The sequence below is a fragment of the Pelophylax lessonae genome (genome assembly GCF_965119305.1).
Source record: "Pelophylax lessonae genome assembly, chromosome: 2".
Taxonomy (NCBI): Eukaryota; Metazoa; Chordata; class Amphibia; order Anura; family Ranidae; genus Pelophylax; species Pelophylax lessonae.
The window spans coordinates 449,356,166-449,382,822 of NC_138769.1; positions in this window are offsets into that span (position 1 = coordinate 449,356,166).

Consider the following 26,657-nt stretch of genomic DNA (forward strand, 5'->3'; position numbering starts at 1 on the left):
TCTGTTTCTCATATTTGTAAGGCTGCCACCTGGGCTGCTCTTCATATGTGGGTTCTACCAGGTGGAAGTTTAGCCTCCTCTGATGTAAGTTTCGGACATGAAGTTTTGGAAACTGCTCTTTGAGACTGCCAAGCTTTCATTTAGCCATTTTGTTATGTGGACCTGTTGGCGTTGCTGCTGTATTACCCACTCTTCAGTTTAATCCTCATGAATGGGAACCTCCAAAAGGAGTACAAGAAGTCTGTGTTCTGTACTACTAGAAAAATTAAACCCAGGTCCCCGTCTCTCTTTTCTAATAATCTCCCTACTTAAAATAATAAAAAAGCAAGCTGAAGTAGCTGCGTATGTAGCATCCTGCAGGTACTAGTGTCTGTAAATAGTTAATTCTTTCTCTTTTTGTTAGGCAGGGCAGACCCAGGTGGGCTGGCTTTGCTGGGTCCTCCTCAGCAGCCTGGGTAGAAATTCTTCAGGGTTTCCCCAGGGACTGACTGACAGGGAAGAGAGCCACCGCTTTGCAGTATTGTGGGAGCCTTGGCCAATCCCAAGCTGAGAGCTTGATGGGGTAGGCACCACATAAATACAGCTGGGGCCTGCTATGTGGGGAGTCGTGTGGAGAGATGGAGATGAAGTGCTGAGCCAGGAAGGGGTCCCCAGGTGGAGGGGGTGGGTGCTGCCTCTGGCTGGATGTGAGGTTTAGGTGACCACCTCTGTTCCTGCACCACAGTCAGGACTGGCTGCTGGAATTCCAAAGGCTGGTGAAGAACAGGCACCCTAGCAAGCTGTACTGTAAGTAAACGTCCCTCTTATAAACTAGGATCAGTTAAAGTTTGGCATCTGTTAATTTAAACCTCTATAGCCAGACGAGGGGATAGACTTCCACTGGGGGTTCAACCTGAAGTGATGAAACGTCGGGGCGTGGCTATACGGCACACCGCAAGTGCCTGTGAAGGAAGTGGAGGACGGCGTGGTCTGTCAACCAGCGTGGAGGTGGTAAGGACTACTGGGGCGCTCCACTTCCTATTGTGGATCTATCAATGTGCTGTTTTATTCTTTTTATGTAAGGGCAATGGGAGAAGGATTGGTTTAATAAATCTGTTAATTTAAAACGGTATTACACTAGGAGAGGTTTTTTTTTTTTTTTGCAAATATAAAATTTTTATTAAGAACAACCGAATACAGGTATAGCAATGTACACACATGGGAAGCAGGACATGGGTAAGCAAAATACAGTAACAATAAAAACAGCTCACTGCATCTTGTCTCATCAGCCCAAGAAGTCATAACAAAAGAGAATCCCCCAACGAGGGGTATAGAGGTAGGCCAGTTCTTCTCGTATGTGCCAACACGGACATCCTCTCCGGAGTGATACATTTTTAAAGTTTTTTGTACAGGGGGTCTCTCCTGGAGACCGTAAAAGGAAAAGAGAAAGAAAAGAAGCATGGAAAGGAGCAGACAGAGCAAAGAGGTGAGCGGGAGGAGGTTAAGAGGGCGGGGGACAAGAAGAGGGGGGAAACGGGAAATGCAGAAAGAAGGGGCCTTCACCCCCCCACACTATGGACTGTAGGAGTGTGCAGCCTCACAGACATCAGGTCCTCCGAGACGCAATAGCCTAGATAGGAGGTTGCACCTCTAACAAGCGCACCCCCCTCTCCAGACGTGATAAAGATATCCCAGAGCCTCCATTTGTCCGCATGTTGGTCACCTTTGTGCTGGGATGCCGCAATCGGGCTCTCCAACTTGTTGATGTTCTTAATTTTCCGGAGCCAATGAGCAATTTGCGGTGGGGCGATGAGGAGAGTTTGTTCTTTCTTCCATATTATCTCATGGGAATTCTGCACAAGAGGTCTCTCTGAGCTCATTCTAACCGGGAGAGAATTACCGGTACTGTTATTTCCAAAGCACTTTGCCCATACCATGAGAATGGGGGGCTACTGACTCTGGTAAGGAACCATCCAATGGGAGTTGATGTGCACATTGGTGGTGGTGTAATAAGGTCTGATTTACGGGAACCACACCTGGAGAGTCCAATTAGGATTTCAAAGACTGAAAGGACCACCATTCTATGATTATTGGCCACAAGCAGGAGCACTTGTTATTTATTTAAATATCTTGGAACTTTAATTACGCTATATAGTGACTCTGCCTTATTTTTGGCAGTGTGGTCGCTCTGAGCACATTATGGGACTTTACTGTAATGTTATGTTCACAGTGTGTGTTCATTATTTTGAGTTTGTTTATATGTGAATTTTGCACAGCTAGATTATTCATTTTTATATGATTTATTGATTTTCACATATCATTTTTACATCTATCAATAATTTTGCGCAACTTGGTGTATATTATTTGATTTATTGCACTAATTTGGTGAATATAGAAGGATTGTATTGTACTGCATTCAGAGATTGTGGGATGTGAAGAGGAGTGGAAATACAGTGCTGTGAAAGAGCCTGCACCACATAAAAGAGGCCTCTCTTGGGCAGTCTAAGGAGTATTTAAAGTGACACAGTCCTCAATGTACAAAGTTAATGGATTGATGGCGCCCTGGACCTTTCCCAAACCCTATCCAAGGTAAAATCCCCTAATAAATATAAAAAACAGCAATTCTATTGCCTGTTCTGTGGCTGCGAGTGACTTACAAATGCTGGTTGCTTGGCTGTCAGACTGGAATCCCTCCCGCTTGGCTGCACACACAGGGTGAACCTTTTTTTTTTTATAATTTAAGCGGCTCCTCCACTACACACATAACCTATTCAAAATGATTAAAGAAGCCTGTGTCCTGTACTGTACTTCAGGAAACGGATTTAACTGGTAAGTCAGAAATCCATTTTTTTTTTTTAAATTACTGTAAAATCCTGTGTTTTTTTTTTCTGTTCATAAACCATGCTTTTCTACAAAACTGAGATATGTTGGGAGTGGGAGGGGTTATACCTGGCTGGCCAGCAGCTTTTTTGTTTTGCCAGTGTCTAATTCTTCCTGAAGGCTATATAACCCAACCATATTAGAATAACTGCCGATCCTGTCTCTTATTGAACTCTAAGGTATGGATTTTATGGTAAGTACGGAAATCATGTTTTCTTATTAAACAAGGAATTCTTTCAGTCCTGATACCGCTGCCTACAAGATGATTGGACACTAGCAAACAAAAAAAATTGTAGACCAGCCCAGGACAACCTCACCAATTACCAGTATGCCTACATTTGTTGCTAGTGTCCTAGGAGGATGGACAACTTTTTCACAGCACAGCTGGATTTTTTTTTTTTTTTTTGCTAGCACTTTTTGTTTCTGCAAATCACAAATCTTCTGTACATGGCAACTCCAGCTTTCTGGCAAAGCCATCCTTTGTCAAAAGAATAGCCTAGGCTATATACAGTGCTTGCTGGTGACCTATTAATTTATATGGCTGGATAAATTAAATTCAATAATACATAAATGTGGAAATTACAGTGCATACAAAATATGATGAATAATATACCCGCCACCCCCTCCCAATAAAGATTTAACCCCCTGACCCCCCCTGATCACATCCAGTTAACACCTTCCCCCCTGTCACATTGCACACTAATACACACGTAATATAGTGTTTTATTGTATTTTTTATTAGTGTGATTGTGACTTGTTAGCGCTAGCGAGTTCGTTTCTGTCCCCGCCACCCCCCCCCCAATAAAGATCTGATCCCCCCCTGATCACCCCCAGTTAACCCTTCATTGCCCTGTCACAGTGTCACTTTTATAGTGTACAGTTTTTTTTTTCTGATCACTATTTTTAGTGACACAGGTGACATTAGCTAGTGTTAGCGTCAGTCTAAAATATCGCAGATCCCCGGCGCATAGTTAGAAATAACCCCTTGATTACCACACATACACACACACACACACGCACATACACTTCCATTACTAGTATAGTGTTTGAACAGATCAATATCTGATCTGATCAGAACTATACTAGCGTCCCCATAGTTTAGGGTTCCCAAAATGCGGTGTTTGCACGATCAGCACTGATTCCTGCCAGCACCTGCGTTTAACCCCTCCGTCCAGCCCACCCCACCCAGGCAAGTGTAGTAATCAATAGATTACTGTCACTTACAAAAAACACAACACACAAAACCGCTGTGCTAGCAGAGTCAGGCCTGATCCCTGCTAGCATTAGCAGTTTTTTCTGGTAGCGGTTGAAATAGTCCTTGACAACCAGGTGCTTTTATTACCTGTGAGTCACACTAATGTACGGGTAAATTTAGTTACCAAAATGTCCAAACATTGGTACAGTAGTGCAGAGGCTTACAGTATACTGACCATGTCAGATGAGAGCGATGGGGAAGCCTCACTGGCAGAATCAGGGTCAGTATACGAACCTGATGACCGCAGCGGCTCCCTGACAGATAGCTCTGACGACAGATGGGTCCCTGTTAGACCCAGGTGTACCCGACCCCATTCTGGAGTTGTTGAGATGCAGGAATCGCAGGGTTGCTCGTATGGAGCAGAGTGTCGGTACTAGTGCCGCTCATCCTTCTGGCGGCCTGGCAAGAGCCAGCGGCCTAGTACACCCTGGACCTAGAACAACCAGCACTACAGTAAGACTTGGTGAAGTGGCGAGTCCCATAAGTGCAGTTGAAGCTGGTGTGGTGGCTAGCACGAGTAGTGGCCCGCAGCCACCGCGTATTCGAAGACAGGCCCGTAGAGCCCATAGTGCCCTCCCTGATGCACTGGCATATCCCAATTGGCAACCTACTGATTCTACAGCGCCAGTACTTCCCCCATTCACTGCCCAACCTGGAATCCACGTGAGACAGCTTGTTTTACGCCCTGGACATTTTTGAGCTGTTCTTCAAGGAAGATCTTTTCAGATCTATTGTGGATCAATCAAATTTATATGCACAACAATTCATCGCCGCTAACCCAAATTCGCCCCTTGCCAGACAATTCGCCCCTTGCCAGACAATTCGCCTGGAAACCTATAACGGTTCCTGATTTTAAAATCTTTCTGGGCCTTTCCCTGAACATGGGCATAACCAAAAAGAGTGAATTGCAGGTATATTGGTCCACTAGCCCACTTCACCATATGCGCGTGTACTCTGCCTCCATGTCCAGGGCGAGATACGAGCAAATTCTGCGATTTTTGCATTTCAGCGACAATGAAATCTGTCATCCTCGGGGAGGCCCTGAATATGATCGGCTCCACAAAATTCGGCCCTTCATAGACCACTTCAATCAGCGGTTTGCAGCCTTGTTTACGCTCAAACAAGTTGTCTGCGTTGACGAGGCCCTGATTAAATTTACTGGCCGTCTTGCTATGAAACAGTACCTCCCCAGCAAGCGTGCCAAGTACGGGGTCAAGCTGTACAAGCTCTGTGACAGGGCCACAGGCTATACAGTTAGTTTCCGGGTCTATGAGGGAAAAGATAGCCCTGTGGAGCCCCCTCAACTGCCCAGACTACATAGGGAGCAGCGGTAAGATAGTTTGGGACTTGGTGTCACCCTTATCCGGAAAGGGGTACCATTTGTATGTGGACAACTTTATTATTATTGTTTCTACGAATCACTGTTGGTTGATTTTGTGTTAGCTGCTTTTCACATTTATCATAATTTTATTTTTCAATTTATTTAGCGCAGAAACACCCCCTTTAGAATTGTATTTGCATTTTACTGACACTATTTCTGCAGCTTATTACTCACGATTTTTTGTCCATTATGGCTACCACCATGGACATTTTCGAGTATAGGAACAAACATGTTTTAGATGTGGGGGATATATTTGATGGCAGTGCTGTCAGATTAGATGATATCGCTGGCCGTTTTCTAAGTTTAAAAAACTTAATGACATCAGAAACCCATACATATTGGGATATAGCTTTTCTGAAAAGGTATGTGGTTGATAAGATGGCCCCCTGGAGCCTTAGATGGGAAGTCAACCCCCAAAGTGATGAACCAGACCTTGAAGGATGGTTTCGTTATTTTAATGAGGCGGGTGTCAGATTCATACAATTCCTCATTGGTAGGAAAAAAAGCAAATTACGGTAGTTAAAATCAATGATGAAATGGAGATTCTAAAAACATCTCTAGCAGACCTTAAAGACAACGAGGAATGTAAAAAAAAGATCTGAGACACTTAAAAAACATCTAGAAAAAGAAACATTAGAACAAAAAAATAAAAAGCAGGGGAAATTTAATAGGGATTTACAGGACTATAAGAATAATACCGTTTTTAAATGGCAAACGATGAGAAATTCCGATATTCCTGCTACCAACCCTCCTAATGGAGGAATGGAGGAAATGGATGTTCAAACACAACCCTTCCCACCCCCTCCCCCCCCTAAACCTCATCAGGGGGGAAAGGGAGGTAAAGGACGGAAACCTCCTCCTAACAAACAGGTGTTTTAAAATCAAGGAGGAAATAATCCCAATAATATCCAATTGCCTTACAGGAATCCATCCTATAATAGGGGAGGAAACAACAATAATGTCTATCGGGGGTCTAACTCTGATTTTACAACACCTAGACGTTCAGATGTACCCACTTATAATAGATTTACCCCATTGGAAAATTATGGGTGGGACTCCCCTTCAGATACTGAGGGTAGGGTTATTACCTGTCACCCTTTGAGGACTCCAAATGATGGATGGGTAGAAAATAGAAGACCTTGAAATGAATATTATCCATCTGGAAATACTCCTCAGTCTGATTATCCCATCTATGAATACCCCCAGGAGGGAAACTATTAACAAGGGGATTTTCACAGGGGAGGGAGAAACAACAAGAGGTTCATAGAACAAAGAGAGGGACCAGAGGGGAAGGCGGTCAAGGGCAAAAAAAGAGAATGTAAAAGACCCTGGTATATTCAATCTATCTAAAGTTCAGTTCTCTGACGATGAAAAAGCCGTATTTCATCGTGGGCGCCTCCCAGAGCGCTGAACAAATTTGGCGCCTTTATGGATGTGCAAAAATACATCAGAAAGCTGAACATCCAGAGATATATCATCTCAAACCCTACCCGCACTATGGCCAATTCAGATCATAGATTTATGCACACCCCCCTGGCCAATGCTTCTCTATTTAACCCCCCTGGACAAGTTGCCCCCTCTATCCAAGTCTTTAAAGATTTGGTTTTGAATGACATTTATAAAATCAAAGTTAAAAAACCTCCCAATAATGACAAGTTCCATATAGGGCTTCAAAAACTCTGAGAGAACAAGGATATTGTGATCCAGCCCGCCGACAAGGGGGGGGCGGTATAGTAGTTTTGGACAAGGCTGATTATATTTCAGAAATGCATAACATCTTAAGTGATAGAAATACATACAAAATCCTTGCCTCCAATCCTACTATTAAATACAAAAAAGAACTTCAATCCTTAGTTGATAAGGCATACGGGGAGGGGATCCTTAACAAAAAAGAGAAATTGTTTTTGATACACTCTGCAGCCCGTTTGCTGATTATTTTTTACCAAAAGTTCACAAGAATCCTGTTAAACCCCCGGGACGTCCCATCATTAGTGGGATAGATTCCCTCTGTTCCCGAGTAGGTAAGTATGCAGACGAGTTCTTGCAACCCCTTGTTAAAAAAATCCCGTCCTATCTTAAGGACACTACTCACGTTCTTAACATTCTTCAAGATATTCCTTGGAAGGAAGGGTATACAATGGCCACAGCAGACGTGGCATCGTTAAATACCATAATTGACCATGAACATGGACTAGAAGCAGTACAGTACTATCTTAATTTGTGGAGCTCCCTCCCCCGAGAACAGAAGAAGTTCATAGTTGATGTCATCAGATTCGCTATGACTCATAACTTCTTCTGGGTCGGTAACACGTATTGCCTACAAAATTGGGAAGTTGCGATGGGGGCAAAATTTGCCCCCAGCTTAGCGAACCTGTTTATGGCCAAATGGGAGGAGGATGTCGTCTTTTTAGATCGACCGCCACAACTGGTTTTGTGGCGGCGCTACGTTGATGACATCCTCCTCCTATGGGATGGCGACACTGCTTCTTTAGAGTCCTTTATCTCTGGCTTAAATGCCAATGATAGAGGTATTAAATTGGACTACACTAGTAGTACTTCGCACATTACGTTCCTGGATTTGAATTTGGTGGTACAAGATGACAAAATCATCACCACCACGTTCTTTAAGAAAACAGACAGGAACAGCTTCATTCCTAGTGACAGCTGCCATCACCAATCATGGCTCAAGGCTATACCCAAGGGACAATTTCTGTGATTGCGCAGAAATTGTACCCGCCCTGATGATTTCTGGCAACAAGCCAACATCCTTAAAACCAAATTTGTGGATAAGGGTTACGATGCCATCCAATTGGATATGACTATTAGAGATACAGCAGCTCTTGATAGATTATCCTTATTAGGTCCAAGTTCAAGAAGGAATGACAATCAGAGTTTTAAAAACTCATTTGTCACTTCCTTTTCTACCCAACATTTTTTAATCAAAAATATCATTAAAAAACATTGGCCGGTTATCAAAAACGACCGCATCCTGGGCCCTAGTTTATCAGAACATCCCAAAGTTATATTTAGAGGAGCCCCTTCCTTGAGACATAAAATTGCTCAAAACGTGATTGAAAGACCCATCCAACCTACTTTTTTTGGTGACTTTAAGGGATATTACCCTTGTCACAGATATAGGATTTGCACCCTTAATTCTTTTAAGGGAAGAATGATTGAAAAATTTACATCCTCTACTACTGGACGGGAAAATTAAATTGACTCTTTTATCACTTGTTCGTCCACCAATGTTGTCTACTTGTTACAATGTATGTGTGGCCGACAATACGTTGGGCGAACCACTAGAAAATTGCAGATCAGGTTAGGGGAACATGTGGGAAACATAAAGAAGGGCTTTCCCGGTCATAGTGTGTCCAAACACTACGACCAATGCCACCACAAGAACCCCAAAAATATGCTATTCATAGGTATTGATACATTTTCACCTCATTGGAGAGGATCCAACGTGAGGCGTGAGATATCACGTATGGAAACCCGCTGGATCTATTTCCTTAAGACCTATGTTCCTTATGGGTTAAATGTAGAATGGGATGTTAATTCCTTTATTAATAATAGCTGATTTTAACATTTCCCACTTTCTTTTGTTTTTAAGATCTGTACCTTTTTATATAATGTTTTTGTATATTGTACTATTGTTGTACTTTGGCCATGTATGATGCATATCTTGTATTTTAATTTTTTTGTTTTTATATATTTGCACTTTATATTTCTCACTATATGATCTACGTGATTTATCATGAATGCACCTTTTTTTATAAGATTTTAATAGATATTTCTCTTACGTCCTCTGACAGTCGCCGCCCATTCACACAGTCTTCACTTATGGGGTATTGACTTCATCTCCACAGGAGTTTCTAGGCATAAGACTTGTAAAAGAACAATAAATCTACATAGTTACACCCATGGGGGCTGTCCTTCTAGTCCAATACCCCCCTGCAATAGCCATCCCAATTCAGTTTGTCTTCTGCCTAGCTTCAGGAGTGGATAGGCTTCCCTGTGCTGAGGCTACAGTCTCAGCCTTTCTCTTTTTCTTTTATGATTTATTTTCAAAAGATGTCATTTTTTCTTTACTTTGCTAGCTGTTTATTTTATCAGCACTAGTTAGTGGATCTTCGGATGAAGACGGCGTCTGCGGAGCCGGGAATCAGACTGACCAGGACAGAGGGTCAGATGGAATCCCAGCCCGCCATCGAGCGTTTCGCAGGCTATGTGTTCACCCTGGCCTCATAAACGACCCATCCCTGTCCATCAGGGATGCAGCCAGGTGAGGTGGCTACCTCACTGGACACAGCATAGGTTCATCCGTGCACTACTAGTGTTCTGCGTTTTGGCTGGCGGCACTCCCCTGCCATCTGAGGGTGGGCGGTTTCCCGCTTTATATGAGGCACCCCACGCCATCGGGTACAGGTAAGTACATTCTGTGTGGGGCCTCTGTTTGGGGTCAGCAGTCCTGTGTGTCTGTGGTGTCCCCTGTGTCTGTGCGTTTTGGGCTCCCTGGTCCCGGTCCCTGCGGAGGTTTTTATTCTCTCACAGCAGCGCTGTGTGGGGTTTTGGGGGTCCCTCTCCTAATGTCACTTTAGGGTGCTTGGGGATGCAGACACATGAGGCGACCGCTGTGGGGTTAAAAACCGCCGTTCCGCCATTTTAAGTGTGGGCAGCATGTCTGGCTTCACTGTGGGCGCTCATACAGCATGCTATGTAGTGTATTTTCGCGCCTTCCGGCGTCATCTTGTGTGTGGCAAACGATCGTTCCGAGCACGTCGGCGGCCATCTTGCCGAAGCCTCCCATTAGTTTCAATAGGCATCCATTTTCCCTTGGCCTGCAGCCTAGCTCAGCCTCCAGCGGTGACATCACTTCCTCCTTTCTCACAGAGCCGACCGAAGAAGCTGGTAACACTCTGTGGGGTTCTGTCCTGCTGTTCTTTTCCTGTCCTGCCTTGTGTAATCTTCCTGGTCAGTTTTTGTCCCTGCGGGGGGTCTGTGTGTCACAGTCTTTATGGCGGTGTGCTGTGGGGACCGCGGCGCTCTTAAAGGGCCAGTTTAAAAAAAAAAAAAAAACTTTTCTTTTCGGTTATGGAATCCCAGGACAGCAAATTCCCGCCAGCTTTGGTGGGGGATTCAGGGTCCTCTGAATCCTCCACCGTCACTAATTTGGCTGCTGTTGTGGCAACTTTGGTGTCAAAAATGGATGTGCTGATGTCTGAACGTGCTGCTAGGAAAAGGCCTAGAATTTCCCTGTCTTCTGATTCTGAGTGTGACATGGTTGCTGTAGGTAGCGTGGCCCTTTCGGGGTCTCGCTCTTCTCAGGACCCGCAAGAGTCTGAGGGGGAGGCGGAGGTTACAGGGGTGGATGATTCCCCCCCTGGGTCACCCGAGGAACGCGCAGCTATGGATGAGTTGATCCTAGCAGTAAAGGAAACACTACATTTGGAGGATGAGCCCACTCCTCTGGGCGTTGTGTCCTCTTTTGGTACACACAGGACCCGCAAGACGGCGCAGGTTTTTCCTTGCCCCGCAGAGTTTCACCATAAGGTGAATGTGCTATGGCGTAATTTAAAACACACCTTTGTTGTTGCCTAAGAAGTTTCAACTTCTCTACCCTTTTGCGGCTACTACGGCTGCGCGCTTGTGTGTGCCTCCGCAAGTGGATTACACGGTGGCCAGGTTGAACAAAGCTACCCTGCTCCCCGCCGAGGACTCCCCGGTGTTTAGGGATCCTACTGATAGGAGACTGGAATCTCTTGCCCGACATTCCTACATGGTGGCGGGTTCCATGCTCAAGCCTATTTCTGCCTCTGTGATGGTGGATCAGGCTGTGGCGGATTGGACCAAGGTGCTCAAACACACCCTCGTGGCCGACTCTGCCCCTCCCACTACAGTGGAGATGGTGGATCAGATTTATCGTGGGGTCATGTATTTGTGCGATGCGGCTCTAAATGAGACCCCTTTGGCGATACGCCTGTCCAGTGTCGCTGTGGTTAACCGTCGCTTAATCTGGATAAAATGCTGGTCGGCTGACCAAAAATCCAGGAAGACGGCGGCTGACATCCCCTATGCGGGGTCTCGCTCTGCTGCCCCAGAATCCTAAGGGCAAGTTTTTCAGTGGTAAGCGGGGCCCATCCTTTAAACCTACTCAAGGGTCCTTTCGTGCCTTCAAGGCGCAGAACAAGGGTAAACCCTTCAAGGGCCAAGGTAGTCAGAAAAAGCCCTGGTTTGGCAAACAAAAATCCGGCCAGGCCGGTGCGGCGGCTCACTCTGCCTCTGCCTGAAGGGGCGCCCTCACCCATTACAGGGGTGGGGGGACGTTTGCGCGGTTTCCTCCAACCTTGGCTGCTCTGAATCTCGGACAGGTGGGTTGAGGAAATCATTCGGTCAGGGTACAAGATCGAATTTCTTTCACGGCTGGCGAACAGATTAATTCCCTCAAATCTTCATTTGACCCCAGGGCGGTTACAGGACCTACATCAGGCGGTGCAGGTTCTTCTTGCTCAGGGGGTGATCGTCCCGGTGCCTCATCGGGACAGGTTTCGGGGTTTTTATTCAAATCTGTTCACTGTGCCCAGAAAGGAGGGCAAAATGCGTCCGATTCTGGACTTAAAAGCGCTGAACCACTTTGTGCACGTTCGAAAGTTCCGCACGGAATCACTCCGCTCGGTGGTGGCTTCCCTGGATCCGGGGGAGTTCCTGGCCTCTATAGACCTGAAGGATGCGTATCTACACATCCACATTTTGGAGGGTCATCAGAGGTACCTCCGATTCGCTATCACGGAGGAACATTACCAGTTTGTGGCGTTACCTTTCGGTCTCGCTTCGGCTCCAAGGGTCTTTACAAAAGTGTTGGTGCCTATTCTGGGCCTGTTGCGGGCACAGGGCATTGCGGTCTTGGGATATCTGGACGATCTCCTGTTAAGATCGAGTGCCAGTCAGAGCCTGCTGCGGGATCTGTCCACTATGGTCCAGATGCTTCAGGAGTTCGGGTGGACAATCAACATTCAGAAGTCGACCTTGTCGCCTTCGGTTCGTCTCCCGTATCTGGGAATGGTTCTGGACTCTGCTCTAGCAAAGGTGTTCTTACCGGAGGACAAGCTCCGGACCCTACAGAACGAGGTCAGGTCCCTCAGGGACAACAAATCCTTATCACTCAGGACCTGTATGCGGTCCCTGGGGTTAATGGTGTCGGCCTTCGAGGCGATACCGTTTGCACAATTTCACACGCGCTCTCTTCAAGCGGAGATCCTAGCCAGGTGGGACAGGCTATCTCAGTCTTTGGACCTGAGAGTGTCTCTGAGTCGCCAAACCAGAATGGATCTCTTGTGGTGGCTTCAGTCCCCGGCGGTGTCGGACGGAAAATCCTTCTGGCCTATTCTGTGGACGGTAATGACCACGGATGCCAGCCTGTCAGGCTGGGGTGGCGTTCTGGGCAACCTGTCTGCCCAGGGCACTTGGTCGGAGGAGGAATCCTCCCTTTCGATAAACATATTGGAATTGAGAGTGATCAGGCTATGCCTGATCCATTGGTCGGATCGTCTTCAGGGCCATCCTTTACGGGTGCAGACGGACAATGCCACTGCGGTGGCTTACATCAACCACCAAGGGGGCACCAGGAGTGCCCAGGCGGCCCAGGAAGTGACCAATATTCTGTCTTGGGCCGAGACTCATGTCCCGGCGATATCGGCGGTTCACATTCTGGGTGTGGAGAATTGGCAGGCCGACTATCTGAGCTGCCAGACCCTGGACCAGGGGGAATGGTCCCTACACCCGGAGGTGTTTCAGATGCTGCGTGCGAAGTGGGGATCCCCGAATGTGGAACTGTTCGCGTCTCGGCTAAACCACAAGGTGGAAAGGTTCGTGGCAAGAACGCGTGATCCTCTGGCAGACGACTCGGATGCGCTGGTGGTGCCTTGGCATCAGAATCTATGCCTTTCCTCCGATTCAATTGTTGTCCAGATTCCTTCGCAGGTTGGCCTCGGAACAATCGCTGGTGATTCTGGTGGCGCCGGACTGGCCTCGCCAGTCCTGGTACGCGGACATGGTTCACCTGGCCGTAGAGCCGATGCGAGAAGATCTGCTGTCCCAGGGACCGATCTTCCATCCTGCTTTACAGTCGCTGGCTTTAACGGCCTGGCTGTTGAGAGCCAGGTCCTGAGAGACAGGGGTCTCTCCTCAGAGGTCATTCCTACTTTGATCAAGGCTAGAAAAGCCTCTTCTGGTAAGGTTTATTACCGTACATGGAAAGCTTATTTTGCCTGGTGTGAGTCCAGGGGTTTCTCTCCTCGTGCCTATTCGGTGGCGAAGGTGTTGGCTTTCCTCCAGACTGGTGTGGACCACCGTCTTGCGTTGGCCACGATTAAGGGCCAGGTTTCTGCTCTGGCTATACTTTTCCAGCGCCCTGTGGCGTCTAATTCCTTGATTCGCACCTTTATTCAAGGTGTGCGTCACCTGGCTCCCCCTAGAAGGGAGCCCTTACCTCCATGGGACTTGAACTTGGTTCTGTCCCTGTTGCAGCGTTCCCCTTTTGAAAACATCAGGGAACTTTCGTTGCCCATGCTATCTAAGAAGGTTGCGTTCCTGGTAGCGATCACTTCTGCTCGCAGAGTGTCAGAGTTGGCGGCGTTGTCTTGCCGCTCCCCTTACCTGGTGGTTCATAGGGATAAGGTGGTCTTGCGACCTAATCCGTCCTTTTTGCCAAAGGTGGTTTCGGAATTCCACCTGAATGAGGACATTGTTTTGCCTTCACTTTGTGCGAATCCTAAGCATCCAAAGGAGGTTGCCTTGCATTCCTTGGATGTTGTCCGGGCGATCAGGGTTTACCTGTCTTCGACTGAATCCTTTCGAAAATCGGATTCTCTCTTTGTCCTTCCTGAGGGACCTCGGAAGGGTATGGCTGCGTCTGCAGCAACCATTGCCAAGTGGATCAGACAGACCATTGTACAGGCCTATTCGTTGCGGGAATGAGTTCCTCCCTTCCCTGTCAAGGCGCACTCTACCAGGTCGATGAGTACGTCCTGGGCCTATCGGCATCAGGCTTCGGTGGTCCAGGTGTGCAAGGCTGCGACTTGGTTGTCGGTGCACACTTTCTCAAAATTCTACAAAATTGATGTTCTGGCATCAGCTGAAGCATCCTTTGGCCGCAAAGTTCTCTGTGCGGCAGTTCCATAGGGAACCCTGGTTTTGTACGGGTCCCTAGCTGTTGGGGTTGTTTTCCCCTTGGTTATTTGTTTTACTGGGTTGTTGCTCATGGTGAGCCCTTTTTTGTTACCCAGAAGGTTACCTTCTTGTACATGTAAGGTTTCTTTCTCTGATGTGGGTACTGCGTTGCTTTTCTGGCGGTTGCGTTGCCCACCCCTCATGTCTACACTGCTTTGGGACATCCCCATAAGTGAAGACTGTGTGAATGGGCGGCGACTGTCAGAGGACGTAAGAGAAAACTGAATTTTTGTAAAATCTTACCGTAAAATTCCTTTCTCTGAGTCCTCCGACAGTCGCCGCCCCCGCCCCTTTTTGGGGTCTTTTTATACACTTTCACTGCTTGCGACCAAACTGAATTGGGATGGCTATTGCAGGGGGGTATTGGACTAGAAGGACAGCCCCCATGGGTGTGACTATGTAGATTTATTGTTCTTTTACAAGTCTTATGCCTAGAAACTCCTGTGGAGATGAAGTCAATACCCCATAAGTGAAGACTGTGTGAATGGGCGGTGACTGTCGGAGGACTCAGAGAAAGGAATTTTACGGTAAGATTTTACAAAAATTCAGTTTTATTCCCATAATCTTAATATATATATATATTCACATGTATATTTAACTAATGTATCAAGATTTTTCTACATAATTTTTTACATTTCATAATATCTATTCATCTACCTTCACTGTTTTCATTAACAGTCTCATATGTCACTTCATTTATTGCTGTTTTTCTGGCTCACTCACTTTTTAATTTCATTTATTGTCACTTGTTATACACATTTTGGCCACAAGATGGCGTTCATTCACAAATACAGGATATAGCGACATACATGCCCATATATATACTATTTATGTTTTTAACCTTGTTTTTATGAGATATTATGTGATCCACATGTTTTTAATATGTTTTAACATGTTTTTGGAATGAGTAATTTCTTCCATGAACATCATTTTTCAGTGGAGACGCTTTTCTCTTGAAACATATTTTTCTCTTGAAACATATCTCCTCGAGTAATGTGATATACTCCAGCCCCGCCTCTAGTAGGAATGAGATTGGTGACAGCACCTGCCACTCATCCATTCCCATACATGAGAGCTTGGAATCCCATTCCTATTGTTGCTTGACTGAGGGGGGCGGAGTGTATGGCATTCTATCAGCTTCTCCCTTGTTTGATCATGTGACATACCGACTTCCGCCCTTACATCTCTTTGCTATTGGCAGAAGCATCTGTCACTCATTCCATGCGTGGGGGTACAAAGGCGTGTGTCTTACGTCTGGAGTCACACCTAGACGACGTCTTTTGATGACGAAACGTTGGCGACTCCAGACGTAACGTCCACACGCCCCCTTACGGAGCCAGCCTCCTTTACTGCTGTAAATGCTGTTTGGATACACGCGGGACGCCGCGACAGAACCCTTCCACTGTCTTTATGTGCCTGCATTTGTCGTCTACATTGTGAGTAGTGCTTTTAAATAAATATACTTTATGTGGTTTACGGGATTACACTATGGTCCTTTGTCTTCATTTCCCCTCATATGTTTATCTGACCAAACGGAGTGATTAAGAGAGATTAAGAGGTATCAACCACCTTCTTGGATTCACCGATGTATGGTTGTTTATCTACATGCTGGGAGAGGCTTTCTCATTTATTTGAGTAGCCATGGCGCTCTGGTAAGCTGCTTTGATTATGTGTGCACTGAGGTGTCCCCATCCTACACTTTCCCTGGGTGTTCTTGGAAGGATCGTCTTTCACAATATTTCATACCTGGATTTATTTGGACTTGTATCATTTTCTGGGATCTTACTCACCATAATTTATCCTGGACACTATTCTTATATCATTGTTTGTGGATTTATTTTTTCACTAGCTATTCACATTATCGTTTGTGGATTAACATCTTCACTAGTTACTCACATTCTTAGCGCTACACTTTATTATTATTATTTTTTTTACACAAGCGTGCCACTATTTAGTCACCTTCTCGATTTACAAATTGGCGCATGTGGCACCGTGCGACCTAATCGCCGGGGCTTCCCCCAACGGCTTGTAAATTCCCATCTCAGTCGGGGGCGAGAGCCTGCTTGAAAACTGATAAATTGCTTGCAGTGAAGTGTAGGGATACATTGGATGTTTTCGTTCTGTCCTCCATTCACCGAGACACGACAGTCCAAATTTCTACAGCAACTGCGTTATGGAGAAACCCCTCTGTGTCCACGACTACAACCTTAATATGGGAGAGGTGGACCTTAACGACCAGCTTTTGGAGCCGTATTTAGTTGCCCGTAAAGCCAGACGCTGGTACAAAAAAATGTCTGTTTATTTATTCCAATTGGCTATGCTGAACGCCTTTGTCCTATACAGGGCGTCAGGACGAACTGAATCCTTCCGAGAATTCCAGGAAGCGATCATCGAAGCCTACCTGTACCCAGGAGGTATGCCTGCCCAACTTCCCCTTCCAGATGCAGTGAGCCGGCGGCATGAGAGGCATTTTCCAAATGTCCTCCCGCGTACCCCTACCCAAACTCACCCCCAAAGAAGATGTCGTGTCTGTAGCAGGCGCGGATTTAGGCGTCACACCCGCTATTATTGTCCCACCTGTCCTGACCAACCTGGGCTCTGCATCGGGGACTGTTTCCGTCGCTACCATATACTAGTAGAGTTTTAGTGTAGGGTACAGCACGATACAGTGTAGGGCATACAAACACAGAGTCTCAAAAGATGTTTGATGGCTATCAACATTTTGACAGACCCAAGCTGGAAATTCGCAATTCACAGAAAAAACAGTGTTACAAAAAAAAATTTAAAATCCAAAAACAGTTGTCATGTCAGTCATTTTTATGTTCTTCTACTCTTCCTACTGTACTTTTACTGTACTTTTTTTGTTTTTTATTCTTTTGTTAACCTGTTTCTCTTGCAGGTACCCGTTGGCTGCCACATTGATTTTATATATTCTGACACAAACAGTGTTTGCGCACAGCATATATGGATACCTTTGATGGCAGCAGCTGTGGTAGGCTGATTTCACCACTGCAGTTAAAATACCTTTAGGTATACGTGGAATATTGTCATGTATACCCACCATTAAAATCAGTGGGTGGCTGTTTGGGCGGTTAATGGTGTGTAATACTACACAATATTTCTGTGGTGGTTTCTGTTAGGTTCTCTTTTTTTTCGTTCAGCCCACAGGCTCCATGAAGAAAAAAAAAAAAAACCTACACTATATGCCAAACAAGGACCAGCAATGTAATGGTACATTGCTGGACTTTGAGTGGTTATACCAGGATGATGCCTGCAGATTTAGGCATCACCTTTTACAGCCAGTGGTCGGCTTACATGTAAAAGCAATCCAAGCAGATAATTGGCCGCTAGACTGCTTTTACATGCAGTGGGAGGGGACAGCTCCCCCTACCGCTGCTTTCCGTGGTTTTTCTCTGGCTCTCCTGTCCCACCGGTTAACCCGAGAGTGCAGCCGGTGGTTCAATTATCTAACCATAGAGCTGATTGTAGATGAGAATGGCTCCAATCATCTCTATGGCCTAAGATACCGGAAGCTACGAGCATTTCATGACTTCTGTTTCGTCAGAAATAAACAGCGCCATTGGGAAAGTATTTTATCACACCAATTTTGGTGTGGTCAGATGCGTTAAGGTCAGAGGAGAGATCCAGAGTCTAAAAGACCCCAATTTAAAAAAAAAAAGAGTACCTGTCACTACATATTGCTATCATAGGGGATATTTAAATTCACTGTGATAACAATAAAAATGATAAAAAAAAAAAATGAAAGGAAAGGTGTCAAAATAACATAAAAAAGCTAAATAAATAAAACAAATAAAAAAAAATCAAGCCCCCCTGTCCCCCCGTGCTTGTGCGCAAAGGCGCACGCAAGCGTTGGTCTAGTGTCATATGTAAACCGCAATTGCAGCATGCATGTGAGGTATCACCGCGAATACCAGGTCGAGGGCAGTAATTCTTGCAGTAGACCCCCTCTGTAAGTCTAATGTGGTAACCTGTAAAGACTTTTAAAGGCTTTTAAAAATGTACGTAGTGTGTTGCCACTGCACAGGCGTGCGCAATTTTTAAAGCATGTCATGTTTGGTATCTATGTACTCGGCATAAGATCATCTTTTAAATTTTACCAAACAATTTGGAATTATATAGTGTATTTGTACATTCAATTGCTTTTGGAAAATCTGTGCGCAAATACCGTGTGACAAAAAAATTTGCAACATCCATTTTGTTCAATAGGGCCTCTGCTTTAAAGAAATATATAATGTTTGGGGGTTCAAAGTAATTTTCATGTAAACAAAAGTCACAGAAAAGGCTTGGTTTTCAAGTGGTTAGAAGAGTGGGTGATGTGTGGCTAAGATTGAGCATAAAATGCTGGGACAGTTCAAACAACCCCCAAATGACCCCTTTTTGAAAAGTAGACACCCAAAGCTATTTGCTGAGAGGCATATTGAGTCCATGGAGTATTTTATATTTTCCCCTGAGTTTTGGGAATGTGACAATTTTTTTTTTTTTTACACAAAGTTGTCACTATATTGCTCACGCATGCCAAGGGTATATGTGAAATGACACCCCAAAATACATTCTGCTGCTTCTCCTGAGTACAGAGATACCACATGTGTGAGACTTTTTGGTAGCCTAGCTGTGTACGGGACCCCGAAAATCAATCCCCATCTTTCTAATGGCGTAAATTGTGCATTTTACCTCCGCACTTCCCGTCACAGTTTCAGAGGCCCTGAAATTTCAAGATAGCACAAAACCCCCCCAAATGACCCCATTTTGCAAAGTAGACACTCCAAGCTATTAGCTGAGAGACATGGTAAGTCAATGGAATAGTTTATATTTTGACACAAGTTTCGGGAAAAATATTATTTCTTTTTTTTTTTTTTTTTTTTTACACAAAGTTGTCACTAAATGATATATTGCTCACACATGCCATGGGTATATGTGAAATGACACCCCAAAATACATTCTGCTGCTTCTCCTGAGTGCAGGGATACCACATGTGTGAGACTTTGTAGGAGCCTAGCTGTGTACGGGATCCCGAAAATCAATCCCCACCTTAAGGTTTTCTAATGGCGTAAATTGTGTATTTTACCTCTGCACTATCTGTCACAGTTTCAGAGGCCCTAAAATTTCAAGATAGCACAAAACCCCCACAAATTACCCCATTTTGCAAAGTAGACACTCCAAGCTATTAGCTGAGAGGCATGGCGAGTCCATGAAGAGACGGGCCTTCTGTGAGTGTGTAGTCCCCTCTTCCCAGTCAATGTCGGGATAATTGAAGTCCCCCAATATGATGACTAATCCCAGCTTTGCCACTTTACCCAACAGTGATATAAATTCCAGCTCTACCCCCTCCCTTTGGTTGGGTGGCCTATAGCAAATCCCCACAATTACTTTTCCCTTTACTTCTTCCCTATGGAGTTCTACCCATTCTAACTCCATACTCATCCCTTCAATAATATCACTCCTCTCTATCACCCTTACATTATTCTTGACATAGAGACATACCCCTCCCCCTCTTTTTCCTACCCTGTCCTTTCGGTACACCGAATACCTTTAAATATTGGCCAGCCAGTCATGTGAGGGGTCGAAACAAGTTTCTGTTATTTCCACAAGGTCTATGTCCTCCTCATGTACTAACATTTCCAACTCATCCATTTTATTAGCTAGGCTCCTGGCATTTGCATATACCCCTCTTAGTTTTGTGGAAGTTAATAGTGAATGGTGATTATTTTTATTCCTGTTTGGTCTGAGGTTTTCCCGCACAGACCCCCCCAATTGACGCTATGGAACTACTGTCGCTGCTGACTCTAATACTGCCTTCTGTCCTTTGCTCCCTCCTGACTGACTCTACTTCTGAGCCCTCCCCCCCATTTTCTAGTTTAAAAGCCCCTCCAACTTGGTGGCCATCTTTCTCCCCAAAAGAGTTGTACCATCCCCATTAAGGTGCAGCCCATCCTTACTAAAGAGGCGGTAGCCGACTGAGAAGTCATCCCAGTTCTCCAGGAACCTGAACCCCTCCTTCCTACACCAGTTCCTCAGCCACTTGTTAAGTTCCCTAATCTCCTTCTGCCTCTCTGGTGTGGCTCGAGGTACCGGCAGTATTTCAGAGAAAACCACCTTGGGGGTCCAATTCCTCAATCTATTCCCTTCCCTCTTAAGTACTTCTTCTGGTGGGTGGAGATGTGTGCGCTCCATTCTCTCCCTTCCACCGTATACAATTGAGTAAACCTCTATTAGAAACTTCGCTCTGTTCTTGCTGCCTGCCTACAGTTACTTTGGTCACCTCCCATCTTCAGGCTTCAACCTTCTGCTTTTAGCTTTCCAGGTTTTGTGAGTACCTGAGGCCTTGCCTCTTACTCTGAGCTTATATGTTGTCCAACTGCCATGTTGTTGCAACAATTCTGATCCAAGACATGGGGGGGATGCTTGACAGCTTGCGTCTCAAATGCTGGGATGGAGTGGAATTGCAAGTCTACAAACTGGAGATTTGCTCCTTGTCCCCTGTTTGGTTTGTTGCCTCACAGCTTCCTGTGTCACCACACAGATCAGCAAATCTTCTCTTAGGTCCTCTTGGTCAAGGTGTCATTGTCACTGTTCCTATAGTAAAATGGTTCCAAGGTTTCTACTTCAACCTCTTTACTATTCTGAAGTCCAAAGGGGGCATTCGCCTATTTTTTTACCTCAAAGCTCTGAATGTCTTCAATTGGGAATTCTGTATGGAATCTACCAAATCTGTCATCATCCTTCCCTCTCCAGGGAGACTGTCTGATTTCTCTTGCTTATTTACATGTCCCCAAATTTCCAGTACATGAGGGATTGCTACAATTTGCTGTATTGCCCCTGCACTGGCAATTTATGGCCCAGGCATTCTACCTCTGATCTCTGCCATTGGTATTCCCCAAAATGCTGGCCAGAGGACTAGCCCTGCTGTGTTCTCGTAGCATCCCAATTGTAGGATCCTTAGATGACCCCCTGTTAAGGGATCGGTTACACAAAAGACATTGAAACGATAAGGATGAACCTTCAGAAATTGACGCTGGAACCACCTTTTTATTTGGATTATCTGGGTCTACTCCTGGACACCGTTCAGGTCAGAGTGTATCTTCCACAGGGGAAACTTTTGATGTTCTTGTCTCAGATTTGATCTCTCCAGTCTAGGAACTGGCACACCCACCTGTTTTCATGAGAGTCCTAAGATCTGATGGTAGTCCCCTTTGTGGCAGTCCCTTTTCCCTAGCTTCACTCCAGAATTGTACAAAATGCAACATTCTTTCGTCATGGGACAAATCAATCTGGTCTCTGAACAGACTGATTTATCTATCACCAGGACCAGGTTGCCCCTGGTCTGGAGGCTTAGGTCTCTGGAGTTGGGGTAGTCTTTTCTTCCCATCTTTTGGTGAATTCTCAAAACACACCTCGGCCTGCCTTCAAGGCCTTATCATAGCTATCTGTCAAGTTCTCTGTCACAATTCAGTACAAAGCAGTATTAAACCCAAAACCAAAAATGTCATATATTGCAGTTTACCAATTCTTAAATGTGGCGGCTGCATTAGTTTTCAGCATTATTTTTTAATAGGCTTTTTCTCTCTGTTTTCACCTGGTGATCTGTCCAGTAACACACCACCTGTCTTAGAGTTCCCCCACTCTGCATTAAGGAATACAGCTGCACATGTAGACAGAAGCATTTGCTAATCTGGGGGGAGGGGGAGTGTACTAGGAGATATAGATACCATAACAAATTAAAGCTGAACTACAGCTAGCACTTTATAAGCAATGTTTTACCTTTTTGTAAGGAAGATTTTACAAAAACAATTTACTATTGACGGGGTTGCATATAATGATCAGCTTTTATTTATTTCAACCCTACAACTACTACATCTAAATAATAATTCTGTTGGAAATTAAGAGACTTATTGGCCAGATCACTAGGTGAAAATAAAAGAAAGAAAGCCTAAAAAAAAAAAAAAAAAAAACAAAAACGAAGGCAGCCACCACATTGGTAATAATTGGTAAGCTAAAATATAATAAATATTTCTTTTGTGTTTAATACCACTTTAAACACCCTCAACCCCCCTATTCAAGGTGGAGAAACTACGGAAACACACGTGCATCTTCTCATAATTAAACAAATACAATCAAATGCATGAAAATGCACTAAATTACACATTATTCTCCATATAAAGTATATATACATGACAGGGTGCCATCATTCTACAAAATTACTGACAACTCAAATATTAAAATGCATGAGAATCATGTGAGATGAAAACAGACACAATTTTAAGTAGACGACTGACATCCCATTGGTCATTTCGACCAAAAGGCCTCTTTAAATGTAACCTAAAAATCTACCACATTTCTTTTTCCAGGGAGCCTTTGGTGTAAATTATTGCCTCTATCTAACAAGCACCCCACCTCCACCCAACCCAAAAACTAAAATGTAATATACTGCAGCTTACCAATCCTTCGATGTGGTGGCTGCATTGGTTTTTTCATATATCTTTATATATACTACTGTGCAAAAGTTTTAGGCAGGTAGTTCGAGCCAAACATCTTGCAGAACGAACCACATATCTTCACTGGTTGTAGGCTGCTTCAAATGCCTCTGTCTCTTTATGTAATCCTAGAGAGAGTTAGTGATGTTGAGATCAGGGCTTTGTGGGGGCAAAACCATCAGGATTCCTTGTTCTTCTTTACTCTGAAGATAGTTCTGAATGACATTGGCTGTATGTTTGGCTGTCGTTCTTCTGCAGAATAAATTTGGGGGAGTATGGCATAATGGATAAGTATCCACCTGTATTTCTCAGCATTGAGGACATCATTGATCCTGAGCAAATCTCCCACTTTGTTTTTGGAAATGCAGCCCCAAACTTGCAAGGAGCCTACACCATGCTTCAATGTTGCCTGCAAACACTCATTATTGCATCGCTCTCCAGCCCTCCAGCGAACAAACTGCCTCCTGCTACAGCCAAATCATTTTAAATTTTGACTCATAAGTTCAGATCACCTGCTTGCATTTTTCTACACCCTAGTTTTTATTTTTTCATACATAGTTTAGTCACTTAGCCTTGTTTCCACATCGGAGGTATGGCTTTTTGGCCGCAGTTCTTCCATTACGATTACTTCTGGACATACTTCTACCAGTAAATAGGTATACCTGGGCCCCACTGATTTACGCCAATTCAGTGCTGATGGGACCACTGGACATCTTCCAATGTCGAAGGGAAGTGGGCACGATGTGTCTTTCATCTGCTGCGTTGTTTCCTTGGCTGACCACTACATTTACAGTCCTCAACGTTGTCTATTTCTTTGTGCTTCTTCAAAAGAGCTTGAACAGCACATCTCAAAACCCTAATCTACTTTGAAATCTTTGCCTGGGGGAAACCTTGCTGATGCAGTGTTATGTCTTGTTGCTGTGCTCAGTCCTGCCATGGTGTATGACCTTTGACATGAAATGGTTTTTCACAATCTCACCTTAGTATAGAGCTGCACGATTCTGGCCAAAATGAGAATCACGATTTTTTAGCTTGGAATAAAGATCACGATTCTCTCACGATTCTCTGTGTAACAAAAAAAAATTGGGATAACTTTACTGTTACGTTTTTTTTTTTATTCATTAAAGTCTATTAATTGCGTTTGAAAGACTGCTGCGCAAATACAGTGTGACATAAAATATTACAACAATCGCCATTTTATTCTGTAGGGTCTCTGCTAAAAAAAATATATAAAATGTTTGGGGGTTCTAAGTACTTTTCTAGCAAAAAAAACTGATTTTAACTTGCACACAACAAGTGTCAGAGAAAGGTCTAGTCTTTAAGAGGTTAAACTTCCTTTCTCCCTGGCAGAGGGAAGGAAAAGATACAATGTAATCATTTTTGTTTATAGTTACTGGGAGACTAATGCTGATAGGCGTTTGCAGGAGGAAAGATACAATGTAATCATTTTTGTTTATAGTTACTGGGAGACTTTGCTGATAGGCGTTTGCCGGGAAGCTTTTTTTTTTCCACAGCTGTTCTCTCTGCTATGCAGCTATGCAAAGAATCGAGCAAATTTCAGGTTTAGATCGTCAGGGGGGGTGAATCGAGATCGCGATTTTCATACGATTAATCGTGCAGCTCTACCTTAGTAGCAAAGTTTGGCTGTTCCTCACCCAGTTTTAAGCTTTCTACACAGCAGTTTCTGTTTCCGTTAATGACGGAATTTCAACTTCATTTAAAATTAATGGCACGGTTATAACTTTTGAAAACTCTTTCAAAGTTCTGTCTCGGTGGTACTTTACCCCAGCTAGAATTGCAAAATGCCTTCCTTCCTATCCCTCTACATGCTTTAGAGGATGCTGGGACCCAGGAGACATGAAGCATATAGGATGGACGTGCCTTAAGGTTAAGCACCTGTGGTTTAGAGTCAATAACATGCTCAATTCGGTGTTGCATATTAATCTGCGTAAAGATCCTTGGGAGGCGCTCTTACACAAACCGATAGAAGGCTCCACCAAACGAGAGCATACCCTATTGTCACATATACTTTCCTGCCGCAGGGCAGATGATTGCAAAGTTACTGATTCTTAACTTTGACGAGGTAAAAAGCTAGGTGCATGGTATTCTGGTAAATTAGAAACTGACAGCGATATTAATTGACATACATAACAAATTTCAATGCATTTGACAGCCCTGGCTAGATTATTTCCCTCTAACGTAACCACCTACACACTTTCTAGCATTATAATTAAACATTATGGGGCAACATACCTGCAGTGACCCCCCCCCCCCCTTTTTTTTTTTATCCTCTCCCTTCTCTCTCGCACTTTCCTATCACTCTATCTGGACTCTCTCTGCTAAAACACTGCCCTTTTCTCTTTTTCTTTTTATGCCTTCGAGCAAGAGCGGTACTTCTTTTAGGTCCTATGGACGACTGAAATACTCTAAAGCCTAAGAGACTTGGTTGAAAGGTTTTTTTTTTTTTATGAAACAAAGCTCATTGCTTTTCCAGGCAGGGCTCTGATAATTGTTTATATATGCAGAGAGGAACTTCCTCTATACTTGTTCATACTTTTACACATATTTTTGAATAAAAAACAGTTCACTTTTTCTTGTCATTTCCATAAATATATTATAAAATCCAAGTGAAAGAAAAGCTCACAGAGTGCACTAAAATCATAGTAAGCAATTTCAGTAAAGGAAATGAGCCTGTACAACTGTGCAAGATTGAAGATAAGGCTGGATAAGATTGAAGATATTCCCAACTTTAAAACCTAAATTATAACTAAACCCAATAATAGGATATTTGTCATTACTATAAAAATCCTTTTCTTTGAGCCCAATGAGGAACACAAGAAATTATTACCCTTCAGGTTATACTGCTGCCCTCAAGAGGATTGGACACAGGCAAGCAAAAAAACTTTAGGTCACCCAGGATATCTCCAATACCAACATGGCTACGTTTTGTAGAAAAGCAGAATTGAGAGCATGATCATAAAGACAAATGAATGGAAACCTGTGTCCATCAATGGGTACAAAAAAGCTACAAAAGAAGTTTTTAACTTTTGAGATGTCCAAAAGCAGTCCAGCTAAACAAACACCAACAGGCCCATAATTGAATACTAACAGGCCTAGGAAAAAATAGAAACTAGGAACTGCCTAGAGCTCAAAGAGCCTCCTAAAGGACCTTACATTTGAAGCTGGCATCAGAAGAGGCCGTGAAGTCCACTTGGTAGACAACTTGTAAGCACAAAACCAATTGGAAGCCTTGCAAATTTGGGAAACAACTGTTTGATGACAAAAAGCTCAAGCTCTCACCAGTCTAGTAGAATGCCCCTTGACAGGAAAGGGTTGAGCGCAATCCTTGAGACAAGTAGCTTGAACAATGGTCTGTCTAAACCACTTAGAAATGGTAAAAAAAAGAAGCCAGTGCACCCTTAGAGATCCAGGGTAGGTGGTATTA